This window comes from Equus quagga, chromosome 15 (genome assembly GCF_021613505.1).
Source record: "Equus quagga isolate Etosha38 chromosome 15, UCLA_HA_Equagga_1.0, whole genome shotgun sequence".
In the NCBI taxonomy this organism is placed as follows: Eukaryota; Metazoa; Chordata; class Mammalia; order Perissodactyla; family Equidae; genus Equus; species Equus quagga.
The window spans coordinates 79,637,418-79,651,269 of NC_060281.1; the positions used below are offsets into that span (position 1 = coordinate 79,637,418).

Genomic DNA, 13,852 nt, shown 5'->3' on the forward strand with positions numbered 1-13,852 from the left:
CCCCCGCGAGCCTGCTGGCCCCACCCCGTGCGCACGCCGGCCCCGCCCCCGCCGCCGGCCCGCGAGCGCGCGCCCAGCCCGGACGGTGGGGGACACTGGGCGGGGCGGCGGCGCCCCCTCGCGGCCCAGCCGGCCGGTGGGAGGCTCCCAGGCTTTAAAGGCGCTGCCGTCAGTCTTTCTGTCTGTCTCAAAGTCACATGCCTGACCGTCTGGCTGACGGCTCCATCCGCCTGTCTTGACTTCTCCCAGTCTGACCTGTGCCTGTCCATCCATCGGTCACTCACTCATCCCATGTCTATCCACTGGAGAGTCAGATTTGTCGGCCTGTCTGTCTCCTAGTAGGTCACCTCCCAGAAGAACCCTAAATGAGTCCAGGCAAGGCCAGGAGCCTTTGAAGGAGCTTTCCTGGGATTGCCTTTTGCACCCATGGCAGTGCGGCCTGCAGGCCAGCCTGTGGGGCCAGATTCAATTCTTTCGAGGTTATATATCCTTTAATCTTCCATTCGTCCGCCCTCCCTAGAGGGAGACTTTTCCAAAACTCTGCATGGAGCAAAGAGAACCCCACCTTAGACATTAAAGGAAAAACTACAGCGAAGTGGGCACAGTTTCCTGAAATACCCCATTGCCATCCCAGACCCCAGAGCGGCTCTGCTCCCACACTCGGAAATCAGGAAATAGCAACAGCTGCCTTTATTGAGTGCCAGGTAGTATATAGCTACTATCTAAATTAACTCTCACAGTTATTACTATCAGCCCCTCCTCACACTTGGGAAAGGGCAATGGTGGTCTGTCGATTTTATAGAAAAGTGTTCTGTAAACACAACGTCAAGCTCTCCTTCCCGCGGGAATCCAGCCCCCAAGACCCTGTGTGTCAGGTCAGGTCCTCCAGGAAGCAGATGTTCGGAAAGTGTTGGAGGTAACGCCTGTGAAAGAGAAAAGGGAAGAAGCAAGATTGAGCAAGGAGGGCGTCAGAACTGACAAAGATAGGCCAACCCAACTGGGAGCCCCTGAGCAAAAATTCTTAGAGGAGTCCTCATTGGGCAGAAGCTTGCGGGCCCCAGTCTTCAGCCGTTGGCTGGGGCTGCCCAGGAAGCGTGTGGCCTTCCCCTGAAAGCTTGATCTGGAAGCTGTCATTCCTGGAGCTGGATGACAAGCTCTGTTTTGAAGGTGGAACCAAGCAGCTCACTTCTGTGGCTGCTGCATCTTCCTATACCAAAATTTAAGAGCCAAGACTGCTCCCCAGCTAGGCAGTCGCTCTATTTCATCCCCTTCCAACCTCTCGTGGACCTCTGTGCTGTAGGTACTTCTCACCGCTGCTGCTGCCGTTTACATTTAGTGATGGGATTGTTTAACAAATGTCTCCTTATCAGACTAAAAGTATGTGAGGGCAGGAACCATGTGCATTTCTGCTCACCCCATGTCCATACTTACTATGTGTGTGGCACATGGGAGGTGCTCAATATATATTTGCTGAATGACTGGCAGGCATTTTGCCTGACACTTGGAAGAAAGCAAATCATAGTCCCGTTCCTCAGAAAGTTCACAGTTGAATGGAAAAAACAGAAGATAAGGTAGTCAGATCCCTCATTAAGTCACTCAATGATGAGATATTTAACAGTGCTTGCTCTGGACCGGGAGCTGTGCCGAGGCTGGAGATACAGTGATGAATAAGACTGATGTGGTGCCTGCCTTCTTGGGGTTTACCGGCCAAAAGGGCAGGCAGGCGAGCAAACAGGCCATAGTCATCCTTCCTGTGTAATTTAAAATTTTTTAATGGCCACTTTAGAAAATGTAAAAAAAAATAATAATAAAAATAAAATTAATCTTAAAACATTTTATTTAGGGGCCGGCCCAGTGGTACAGCGGTTAAGTTCACACGTTGCACTTCCCGTCGGCCCGGGGTTCACCAGTTCGGATCCCAGTTGCAGACATGGCACCGCTTGGCAAGCCATTGCTGTGGTAGGCGTCCCACGTATAAAGTAGAGGAAGATGGGCACAGATGTTAGCTCAGGGCCAGTCTTCCTCAGCAAAAAGAGGAGTATTGGCAGTAGTTAGCTCAGGGCCAATCCTCCTCCTCAAAAAAAAATGTATTTAATCCAAGATATCTTAAATGTTATCATTTCAACTTTTAATCAACATGAAAAATCAGAGATATCTAACTTTTTTTTCATACGAAATCTTCGAAATCCAATGTGTATTTTACGCCTTCAGCATATCTCAGTTTGATTAGCTGCGTTTCACATGCTCAATAGCCACGCGTAGCTAGCGGCTACCACATTGGACAGCACAGCTCTAAATGTTAGCTGGCATCATTATTTTTGGGGATTTCAACCTAAAAGCCATTTCCTCAAAAAACCATTCCCTGACCTGCGGGACCCATGTTATTAAGATCTTTTTTTAGCACCCTGGAAGCACTCCTCATAGTTATAATTAAACAATTCTGGGGCCTGCCTCATGGCCAAGTGGTTAAGTTCTCGAGCTCCACTTCGGCGGCCCAGGCTTTCGCCGGCGCGTCCTGGGCACAGACATGGCACCACTCATCAGGCCATGCTGAGGCAGCACCTCACATGCCACAACTAGAAGGACCCACAACTAAAAAAATACACAACTATATACAGAGGGGATTTGGGGAGAAAAAAAGCAGGAAAAAAGAACCCCAGTTCTTACGCACTCATTATTTGTGTCCGTCATCTCCTAATAGACACTCCCCTCCACGAAGGCAGGGACCGTGTCTGTCTGCAGGGACCATGTCTGTCTGTAGTGACCATGTCTGCTCTACCCCAGTGCCTGGCATGGGGCACAGCACACAGTAGGTGCTCAATAAAAATAGGCTGTGTGAATAACGTTTATTAAGTACTCACTTAATGAATTAAGCTTAGCACTGCACTAATGGGAAGAAGGAGAAGGTTAAGGAAAAAAAATATTTAGAACAGTAAATTTCTTTTTTTCTTTTTTCTTTTTTTTAGCTGAGGAAAATTCACCTTGAGCTAACATCTGTGCCAATCTTCCTCTATTTTGTATGTGGGTCACCGCTACAGCATGGCCCCTGTCTAGTGGTGTAGGTCTGCCCCAGGAACCAAAGTGGAGTGCGCTGAACTTAACCATCAGGCCACAGGGCAGCCCCTAGAAGAGTAAATTTCAGAGCTTACAATATAGACGTGGAAATTTTCTGTACAACAGTTGCTCATTCTAGAAAGAAATTTAGAAAAAAACAGGTACACTAAGAGATGAAAATTAGAATTGTCCATATTCCAAAAAAATTAATGACCAACTGAATATTTTCTAGACCATTCTTTCACACACGTGTATCTTTATGTAAATATAAAATGTTTAAATATGTATTTTTGTATGTCTGCACACCACTTTGAAACTTGATTTTTTTTTCCCCACTTAACACCATTTTGAGGACATCTTTTTGTGGCGTTCGATAGTCTTCTAAAACATCATTTCTTTGTGCGAAATAGCATTCTATCGTATAACTGTGCCAGCATTTACTTAGCCAGTTCCCTGGTTACCTTTAGCTATTTCCAAGTTTTCACTATAATGAGCAATGCTGAGAAGAACAACCGTGTAGCTAACTCTTGGAACACATCCTTAATTATTTCCTGAAGATCAATTCCTAGAAGCGGAAGTGCTGTATCAGAGGTTAAGTGCACTGTTGTTAGTCCTTTTGCTGGGTGTTGACAAAGTGCTGTCCGTAAGAGGTGTATCTAGGTAAATATATAATAAAGATTTCATGAGCACTGACTTGCACACAATCTTTTAGGGTGACCCCATAAAGATTCCCCCCAAAACTGGTACAAGTGCCACCAGTGGAATGAGAGATGCGTCAATGACACGGGGACAAAGCTTTCTTATTTTAATGGTTACGTATTTATGTATAATAGAAAAACATCTAATTAGCACATAAAACCAATATGATAGTTCAGGATGAGGCTAAGTAAGAAAAAAAAAGTGGGTCATTTGCAGAAAAATATTTAGTAAGTCATAACACAGTGGGTTCTCAGTTACAGCAAAAATTATGACTGGAGTTTGAGACACTGCCTGGTGAATGGTCACTCCCCGAGAGCATGGTGTAGTTGAAGAAGTTAAGCTGGAGCAAAAGAGCACTCAGAAAAAAAACAAACAGTGTAACAGAAAGTGAGAGCTGAGCTGGAATCCCAGCTTTCCTCAGTTACCAGTGGCAGGATTCCGGGAAAGTGAATGAACTTCGAGAAGCCCCAGCTTGCTCATCCATAAGGCGAGAACGCTGCCGATTCTTCTCCATGACCGACGTTCCACACCTCCCAGGGAGGCAGGGCTTGTACACAAAGAATCGGAGGGTCAGAAGGGATCTCAAGAGATTATCTAGCCCTTCTGTGGAGGGAGCTGGATTTCCCTCGGAAGCTCCCCGCCCTCACTCTCCCTCACGTCCGTTAAGGGCCCCACGTGTTGACAATACGCACACATGGAAGTCATCCATGAGTCCTCCGTGTCCTCGCTGTCATAGCCTGCGTCCCTCCCCTATTTCCACCTCCGCTGTCATCTCCCTCGTGGCAGCCACGCCACCACCTGGGATTACGACACTAACCTCCAAAGTGGGCCCCTAGGGTTTGTTTTCCACCCAGAAGCCAATGTCTTTAAAAAAAAAATCAACTTAATTGAGGTATAATCTGTACCCAGTAAAATGCACCCATTTATACACATCCATGTATCCACCTCGTCAATCAAGACACAGAACTTTCCATCACTCCTTCGTGCCCTTTGCATTTGATCGCCTGCCCACTGCTGGCCCCAGGTAACCGCTGATTTGCTTTCTGTCACTATAGAGTAGTTTGCATTTTCTACAATGCATCTATATAAATGGAGTCATACAGTATGTGTTCGCTCTCTCTTTTTTTGAGGGGGCAGGGAAGATTAGCCCTGAGCTAACATCCGCCGCCAACCCTCCTCTTTTTGCTGAGGAAGACTGGCCCTGAGCTAACATCTGTGCCCATCTTCCTCTACTTTATATGTGGGACACCTACCACAGCACGGCTTGAGGAGCAGTGCATAGATCCGAACCCAGGATCTGAACTGGTGAACCCCAGGCCCCCGAAGCAGAGCATGCGAACCCAACCTCTATGCCACCAGGCTGGCCCCATCTCTCTTTTTTTTCCACAGGATGTGGGGAGGTCTGGCTTCTTTGGCTCAGTGTGTTCATGAGACACGTCCATGTCTTGCGTGTATCAAGACTTTGCTCTTTTTATTGCTGAGTCGCACTCCATTGTATGGATGTACCACCGTTTGTTTCTCTATTGTCCTGTTGACGGATATTTGGGTTATTTCTCCAGTTTTGGCCGCTGTGAGTAAAGCTGCTATGAACATTCATATAGAAGTCTTTTTGTGGACATGTTTTCATTTCTCTTAGATAAATACCTAGGAGTGGAAGGGCTGGGTCACAAAGTAATGTTTAAAAAATGTACGTTGTCTCATCATCATTCCCCTGCTTAAGCATTCCAGTGGTTTCCTGTTGCACTTGGAATAGAATCCAAACTCCTCAAAGGGTGTCCAAGGCCACACCTCAGCTCTCATCTTCTTCCAGTCTCCCCTGGTTCCTCACACTCCAGCCACACTGGCCTCTATTATGTCCCTCGAGCACAGAAAGCTAGTTCTGACTTTGGAGTGTTGGCAGCTGTGAGCCCCTTTCTGGAATGTTCTTCCCAGATCTTGGCCTGGCTGTTCCTGCTCATAATTGAAGTCTCAGTTCGTGCATCAGTTCTGTGTGTCCTGGACATTTTATCTAAAGTGTCCCCAACCCCCATCAGACCCTGTCCCTTTATCCTGGTTTATTTTATTTACTTTTCCCTTCTGACATTATGTTCTGTGTCAATTTGTTTACCTGTTTATTATTTGTCTCTCCTTCTCCATTAAAATGGCAACACTATGAGAAAAGGGACTGTGCCCGTCACTGTCTAGAACGGTGGGTGTTCAGTAAATATTATTTGAAAGAATAAAAGGCTGGGGTCACCGAGGTACAAAGAGAAGTTGACGGGGCTGTAGAGTTCGTTGCAGGATCAGGACGAGAACCCCAGCATCCCGGTACCCAGCCCAAGCCTGTCTCCTTTATCACGGGCCATTCGCGCAGTTTCCCTGGACTGACAGTAAAGACCCAAGTACAGTGTTCTTAGTTGCAGTGCTGTTTTTTAGCAACCCAAATATCCATCAATAGGGGATTGGTTAAATAAATTACATTCAGTCCTACAATGGAAAACCGTGTAGCCACAGAAGAGATTGAGGAAGCCTATTATGTACTGATATGAAACAGTCTCCAAGATCTAAAAAAATACAACTGGACAGTGTATGTAACATGTGTATCATTTGCGGAAAAAAGTAGGAAACAATATGTTTGTTTATGAGATGCTTACACATGCTGGCACAGCTCTGGAAGAATATGAAAACACTAGTGTTGAGGAGTGGGGGGCAGGGGGAATGGGCGGCTAGGGGGCAGGAGTGGGAAGATTTCACTAAATACCCTTTGAATCTTTTGAATTTTGAACCCCATATACAATTTTACCTATTCCCAAAATGAATTAATATTTTAAAATACAGCTACATTGTAAAAATCACACAACTGACATTAACGTGAAGGGGAATCAACCGCTTAAGAGTGCTTCAAATGAGGCTTGTAAAATGTTTCCTGGAAAAGAGCTAACTTGACCTGATTTTGGGAGAATGGGAGGCGGTGGGAAGGGCATTCCAGAAGGAAGGGCGGGTATTCAGAAAGTACGCCAAGAGCCCCAGAATAGGGGCAGGAAGACTGAAAGTTTCCAGCCTCCTCTACTTATCGTACGGGTGAGCCAGGTGGCTCAGAGAGTGGGTCCCAGCAAGCACTTCAGCCCTCTTTGGAGAAACCCTTAAGGTCCAGGAGTCCCAAGACAGACAAGAGTTCAAATCCCGGCTCTGCCACCTGTCAACTGTGCAGCCTTGGGCACGATCCTCATCTTTCTGAGCCTCGGTTTTCTCATCAGTACAATGGGCATGAGGCTCTGCAGGTCTGATACTTAGCTGGGTGTTTTGGGCAAGTGTTTAACCACTCTGAGCCTCAGCTGCCTTAACCATAAATTCTGGATAATAAAACATACACCTCCCAAGGTTGTGATGTGGTTTCAACAACAACAACGAAAATGCAAGAAAAAGGCTGAGGAATTGTGCATCTAATTATCATGGGAGAACCCAAGTGGGACTTTCAGGCTAGAGGAAAAAGGACAGATTTGGGAATTTATCCAGCCACCAAAGGGTTGCAGAAACAAGGTCATGAATATTATTAATAATGTTAATAATTATCATGAATAATTACTATTCTAATAATTCTCTAATGGCGCTTCTCTCACATTAAATAATAAATGTTCCCCCAAATCGTCATTATTCTATATACTAGAGAACATTTATTGTTTAATGTGTGGGTAGCGCCATGTTAAGTGTTTTACATTATTACCTCATTTAATCCTTGCAAAGATCCAATGGAGGTTTTATGACTATTTTACAGACCAGGAAACTGAGGCTCATAAATAAAGTCACCTGCCCAAGGCCACCCAGGTATGAAGTGGCAAAGTCAGGATTCAAATTCAGGACTGTCTGACTCCAGAGTCCATGTGCTGGCTCTTGAAGGGGAGCGTGGGGGGTTGTGTCACGGTCCCTTGGCAAGTTCAAGGTCCCCAGCTGGCTTGGACACAGTGCCTGAGAAGGCCCTGCTGCCTCTGAATTTGGGGGGAGAGCACCATCTGGGTCACTCACCGTCCTACTGAAAACCTTCATGACATCAGAATAAAGCCAGTGATTCTCCATGACCTCTGACCTCAGGAGAGGACCCAGTGCCATATGTCTTCTCCCAAACTCTTGCCACTTTCTCCCTTCTCAGCTCCAGTCGCAGGGAATGACTTTTGATTCCTCCAAGAAGCCACAACCTCCTGGCTCCAAACCCCTGCAGGAGCTGTTAACCCAGCTGAAATGTGTCCTGCCCTCTTTCTCCTGGTTAACACCTTTCCTTCAGTTCACAGCTCAGCCAACCCATCCTCCAGGAAGCCTTCCCTGATTACCACTCAGCCTTGGATAATTGGTCCCAAAACCCCAACCAAAACATTTAACTCTGTGTCAGGCGCCATTGAAAGCCCTTTCCCTATATTATCTCATTTAATATCCATGAAATTTCCATGGCAGTGGGTCTCATCCTTGGTGGCACATCAGAATCACCTAAGAAGCTTTAAAATATATATATATTTTGCCCAGAACTAACGCTCAGAAATTCTGATTGAATTGGCCTGGAATGCAGCCTCCACATCAGGATTTTTAAAAGCTCCCCAGGCGATTTTGTGAGCAGCCAAGGTGAAGAGCCACTGGCCTCTGAGATAGATGTAATCCTGACACTCCTTTTACAGCCAGGGAAAGTGAGGCGCAGAGACATTAAGCCAGTGGCCTAGGGTCACGCAGCTAGTGAATAGTGCAGCAAGGATTTGAACCCAGAAAGTCTGGCTTCAAAGCTTCAGGGGAAAAAAATCGATTGGCCTTAGTTAATTTCCCCAGTGATGGTGCTCTGTGAGCCAGCTCTTTTCTGAGACAGACACTGAGAGCCCTCGGGCATGGGATATTTTTAACCTACAGAAGCCAGTGATTCTTGCAGACATCTGCGGTGACATGAACACTGAGAAGATTGTTCGGGGGCTGTTAGACCCTTTCCCTGATGAGATAGTCCTCAGATCCAGCATTTCCATCCACTGGAGCCAGTGGGTCCAGGCTGGCTCCAGAGACAGGGTGGGAGGCTGGGGTGGGGGTTGGCTCCATAAGGGGCTGATGTTTCCAAAGATATTTCCATACATGGTGGAGGGGCAGAGGGTCAGCATTACCTCACCCAACCCAGCCCCTTCTCCCTGCTCTCTGTCTGGAAAGGAGCTGGAAAACAAACAAGTGTTGGAACTGGATATGAAATCCACCCTCCTCCTTCGTCCCCTCCCTACCCCGGGAGAGTCCTGTGAAAGCTGCAGAGCACGTCCAAACATCTCTGTCAAACATTCTCCAGATGCTCTCCTACGAGGCTTTGTGGGCAAAGACACAGGTACAGCCTTGGGGGAGCCAACTTCAGCCACCTCTAACATTCAAAATATGCACATCCTTCACACAGGCAATCGCACCTATAGAAATGTCCCTAGAAATAGCCCACGAGTAGGCAAAATTCCCCTAGAAATACCCCGTGCGAAGGCAAAGATGCACATCCAGGGGCCGGCCCTCTGGCGCAGCGGCTAAGTTCGCACATTCTGCTTCGGAGGCCTGGGGTTTGCCGGTTCAGATCCCTGGTGCGGACCTATGCACCGCTTGTCAAGCCATGCTGTGGCAGGCATCCCACATATAAGTAGAGGAAGATGGGCACAGCTGTTAGCTCAGGGCCAGTCTTCCTGAACAAAAAGAGGAGGATTGGCGGCAAATGTAAGCTCAGGACTAATCTTCCTAAAAAAAAAAAAAAAAGACACACATCCAAAGATGTTCATCATAGCATTGCTTATAATCGGGAAAAACTAGAAACAACCTACATGTCCACCCGTAGGGGGTAGTAGGATATATCCATACCGGACAAGGGTAGCTATGCACTGACACGGAAAATACATCCATGATATATTGTTTAGCAGAAAGAAAAAAGAAGTAATAGAACTGTGTGCAGAGTCTAATCCAATGTTTGTTAATAATTATTTTGACATATGAATAGAATAATTTGGAGGAACAGTTCATCTGCCTGTGGCGATCTCCTTTAGCAGTGGAGGTGGGATTACAGTGGGAGTTGGTTTCATACACATAACATTTGGATGTTATATACAAACATGTGGTAATTTTGTAACCAGAAAAAAATTAGGTTGTGAAACGGAAAACAATAATAGGTAAAAATTGCATGAATCCACTTTTTTTTTTGAGGAAGATTAGCCCTGAGCCAGCTGCTGCCAATCCTCCTCTTTTTGCTGAGGAAGACTGGCCCCGAGCTAACATCCATGCCCATCTTCCTCTGCTTTATATGTGGGACGCCTGCCACAGCATGGTTTGACAAGCAGTGTCATGTCCACACCCAGGATCTGAACCGGCGAACCCCAGGCCACCGAAGCGGAACTTGCACACTTAACCGCTGCGCCACCAGGCCAGCCCATGAATCTACTTTAAAATGGTTAATTTTATGTTATATGAATTTTACTTCAATTAAAAAAAAAGTCCAGCCCTGTGGCCAAGTGGTTAAAGTTCCATGCTCTGCTTTGGTGGTGGAGTTCGCAGGTTTGGATCCCAGACACAGACATACTCCACTCCTCAGCCATGCTGTGTAGGCATCCCACATCCAAAAAAGAGGAAGATTGGCACAGATGTTAGCTCAGGGAGAATCTTCCTCAGGGAAAAAAAAAAGTGTAACTCAAACTACCCAGCCAAAGGAAGATTCTAGTAGAACTGAGAGAAAAAATATTGCATGTATGTTCCATAAATTTTACTTTTTGTTTAATATTGTCTTGCTTTTCTTAAGCTATTTGTTGATCTTTTTGGTGATTTTTTCATGCTTTTCTTTCTTGTGTCTGCTTACAAGTGAATCATTATTTTACTTACTTGCTATTACAAATTCTAAGAAAATCACACACACATCACCCGGGGCAGTGTTTGCCAGAGCATCATCTGACTTTCTGATCAATACAAAATTTGCCATGGGAGGGAGCATCCATCTTCTATGGCTTCCAGGTCTGTTTGACACCCAGATTAGCCATCTCAGCAACCAGCTAAGGAGGAAAGAAACGGCTGGAGCGCATTTTCAGACCACGCTATCAAGGATACTTATAGCTCCTTGAAATTTCAGCCTCTGGGCCGCACACACTGACTCCTCTTGCAGTTCCCATAATCAACAAGAGGCTCCACACGCCCCTTTGAGCAGTTACCACTGACCCTTCCTTCCATCACGTGTGCCTGGTTCTGATACATTCGCTTGTCAGGGGACTGTTTTTAACTTCCTAGGACTACGGGTCCTGAACACAGGGTATTCCCTGGTTCCGGGAAACCCACCCTGGGTTCCAGAGAAGAACTGGTGTTAATTTATCTCAGCCATATTCTGAAGACTGATCAGGAAGTGGTTTAGGGGAGTGGTGTGGAAAGCAAACGGCTTTTAGCATCAAACAGTTGCTATGTCAGGGATTGTTCATTCCTTCCACAGATTGCTGATTACATACAGAAAAATGTACTTTTACAGTAGAGAGAGAGCAGTTACTACCTTACCCAGGTGCTTACACTCAGCATCACTCATAGTGGAAGGTGCAGTACAGAGTTCACAGCACCACCTCTGAAGTTCTCTTGATCTAATCAAGCTTTGAGGTCTTGGTTACAGGAAATTCAAGGGACAGAGGAACACCATGGGGGACACAATCAGATAAATCATCACGTGGGACTTCTATAAGATAACTATCTTTGGGGCTGGCCTGGTGGCATAGTGGTTAAGCTCGCTCGCTCTGCTTCGGTGGCCAGGGGTCTGCGAGTTCAGATCCCAGGAACAGACCTACACACTGCTCATCAAACCATGCTGTGGCAGTGTCCCACATACAAAATAGAGCATGATTGACACAGATGTTAGCTCAGGGCCAATCTTCCTCACCAGGAAAAAAAAAAATCACTATCTTGGACTCTTCAAAAAATCAGTGTTGTGAAGCAAATAAGAAAGACAGGGAGACTTGTCTAGATTTAAAAAGACTGCAGATGGAATGTAAAATAGTCCAGCCACTCTGGAAAATAATCTGGCAATTTCTTACAAAACTAAACATGCAATTTACCGTATGGCCCAGAGAATTAAAAACTTACGCTTACATAAAAACTTGTACAGGAATGTTCTTAGCAGCTTTATTCATGATAGCAAAATGCTGGAAACAACCCAAATGTCCTTCAAGGGGTGAATGGTTGAACAAACTCTGGTACTTCCATGCAATGGAATACTACTCAGCAAGAAAAAAGGATGGACTATTGATCTATGCACCAACCTGAATGGATCTCAAGGACATTAGCTTAGTGAAAAAAAGTCAGTCTCAAAAAATCACATATCATATGGTTCCATCACACAAAACTCTAGAAAATGCAAACTTCTATAGTGACAGAAGGTGGGGGGAGGCGATGAGAGGGACAGGTGGATTACAAAGGAACAACAGGAAACTTTTGGGAGTTATGGGTGTGTTCACTATCTGGATTGCAGTAATGGTTTCATGGGTGTACATGTTTCAAAACTTATCAAATTGTATGCTTTAAATATGTGCAGTTTAGGGCCCAGCCCAGTGGCACAGCAGTTAAGTGCACACGTTCCGCTTGGGCGGCCAGGGGTTCACCGGTTTGGATTCCGGGTTTGGACATGGCACCGCTTGGCAAGGCATCCCACATATAAAGTAGAGGAAGGTGGCATGGATGTTAGCTCAGGGCCAGTCTTCCTCAGCAAAAAGAGGAGGATTGGCAGTAGTTAGCTCAGGGCTAATCTTCCTCAAAAAAAAAAATGCAGTTTATTGAATGCCAATTATACCTCAATAAAGCTGTTTGAAAAAAAAAAAAAAGGAATGGGGAGATAAGTTTCTGTGAAAATTAAATGAAAGGAAGCATGTTAAGTACTTTGCACACAGTAAGTGCTCAATACTTGTTCTTGGAACTTGACTGGTCTCCTGAGTGGCTCTATCACATCTTCCTGTTTCTTCATGGCACTGAAGCAATCTGTAATTATCTGGTTTATCTGTTTGTTTACTTATTTGTGGTGTGTCTCAAGGCTGTGAGCTCCCTGAAGTAGGGACTGGGTCTACTTTACCGCTGGGGCAATTTTCCCCAGTGCTGCTTTGAACCAATAGATGCCATCCTGCCACCTTCACCCTTAGTAACCACATCCTCTTGCTTACAGGCCACAGGAGTGTTAGATGGTTGGTAGCCTAAGTAGGTCCAGCTGGATCGGCCATGCCCAGGGGTAGGAAGGCTTTTGTGCGGGGACATCCCTGGCCTTCCTAACAGGACAAGACTGGAGGCAGCCAGTGTAGTGGGCACCAGCGCACCACTAGCGGTGAGGGGCCTTGGTGCCAAGCCCAGCTCTGCCCGGGATTCCACAATGGGACCTGAGCAAATTTATTGCGTCCACTTCCCTCCTAGTTGTAAGGAAGAATTTGGACGAGATGCTGCGAATTTGTAACGCTCTGGATGGGGTTGTCTACTTCCTCCGGGACGGAGATGGACTCATTCGATAGCTGTGAGCTTTTTGATAGAAAATACAACTTTTACAACCAAACGCACGCACTCCGCAGTGAGAGGCCTCCAGGTACACCTCTAGACATAAAGAAAGCACGTACTCCTATAACAAGGGCAAATGTCACACATAACCCGCCAAAATCTAAGACAGCACCCAACATAGGCGAACCGAACAAAAGCGAAGGCAAACACTACCGAAACAGAACACAAGAACAAACACGTTTTAACTCTTAACCGCTTTCATTGAACTTCGTAAACATTCAGTCTCCGTAGAGACTGTCAAAAATTGCCAATGCCGACTATATTTCAAGTCGTCACGGCGGGGTATTGGGAAAAGTTTTCAATTAGCAATAATCGCGCCTCGGATAAACCTCATTGGCTACGATACTGCCACTGCGCAAAGCTAGAGAGTAAACCGCAGCCACACCGCTCCCCTACGGATGACAATAGCCTTACATTGAGGGTGAGCGACTGCCAGCCAGATCTTGGATATGACACGTTCCCCGTCGCGGAGTCAGATTTGAGGCCCGTCTGCGTGAGAGGCTTCTTGTTGTTGGATCATCTAGTGTCAAACATTCAGGTTTTGGAAACAAGTGTACATCCGCTGAGGATGCTGGGGAACCTT

The 13,852-nt window shown here is 46.0% G+C and overlaps 1 non-coding gene across 1 annotated transcript; it reads right to left on the reverse strand.

Annotated features, from left to right (window-relative positions):
• Positions 1-13,491: 13,491 nt before the first annotated feature.
• LOC124227473 (U4 spliceosomal RNA) lies at positions 13,492-13,632 on the reverse strand. Its single transcript, XR_006885484.1, has one exon. It is a non-coding gene; the product is annotated as a U4 spliceosomal RNA (small nuclear RNA).
• Between the last annotated feature and the right edge of the window lie 220 nt (positions 13,633-13,852).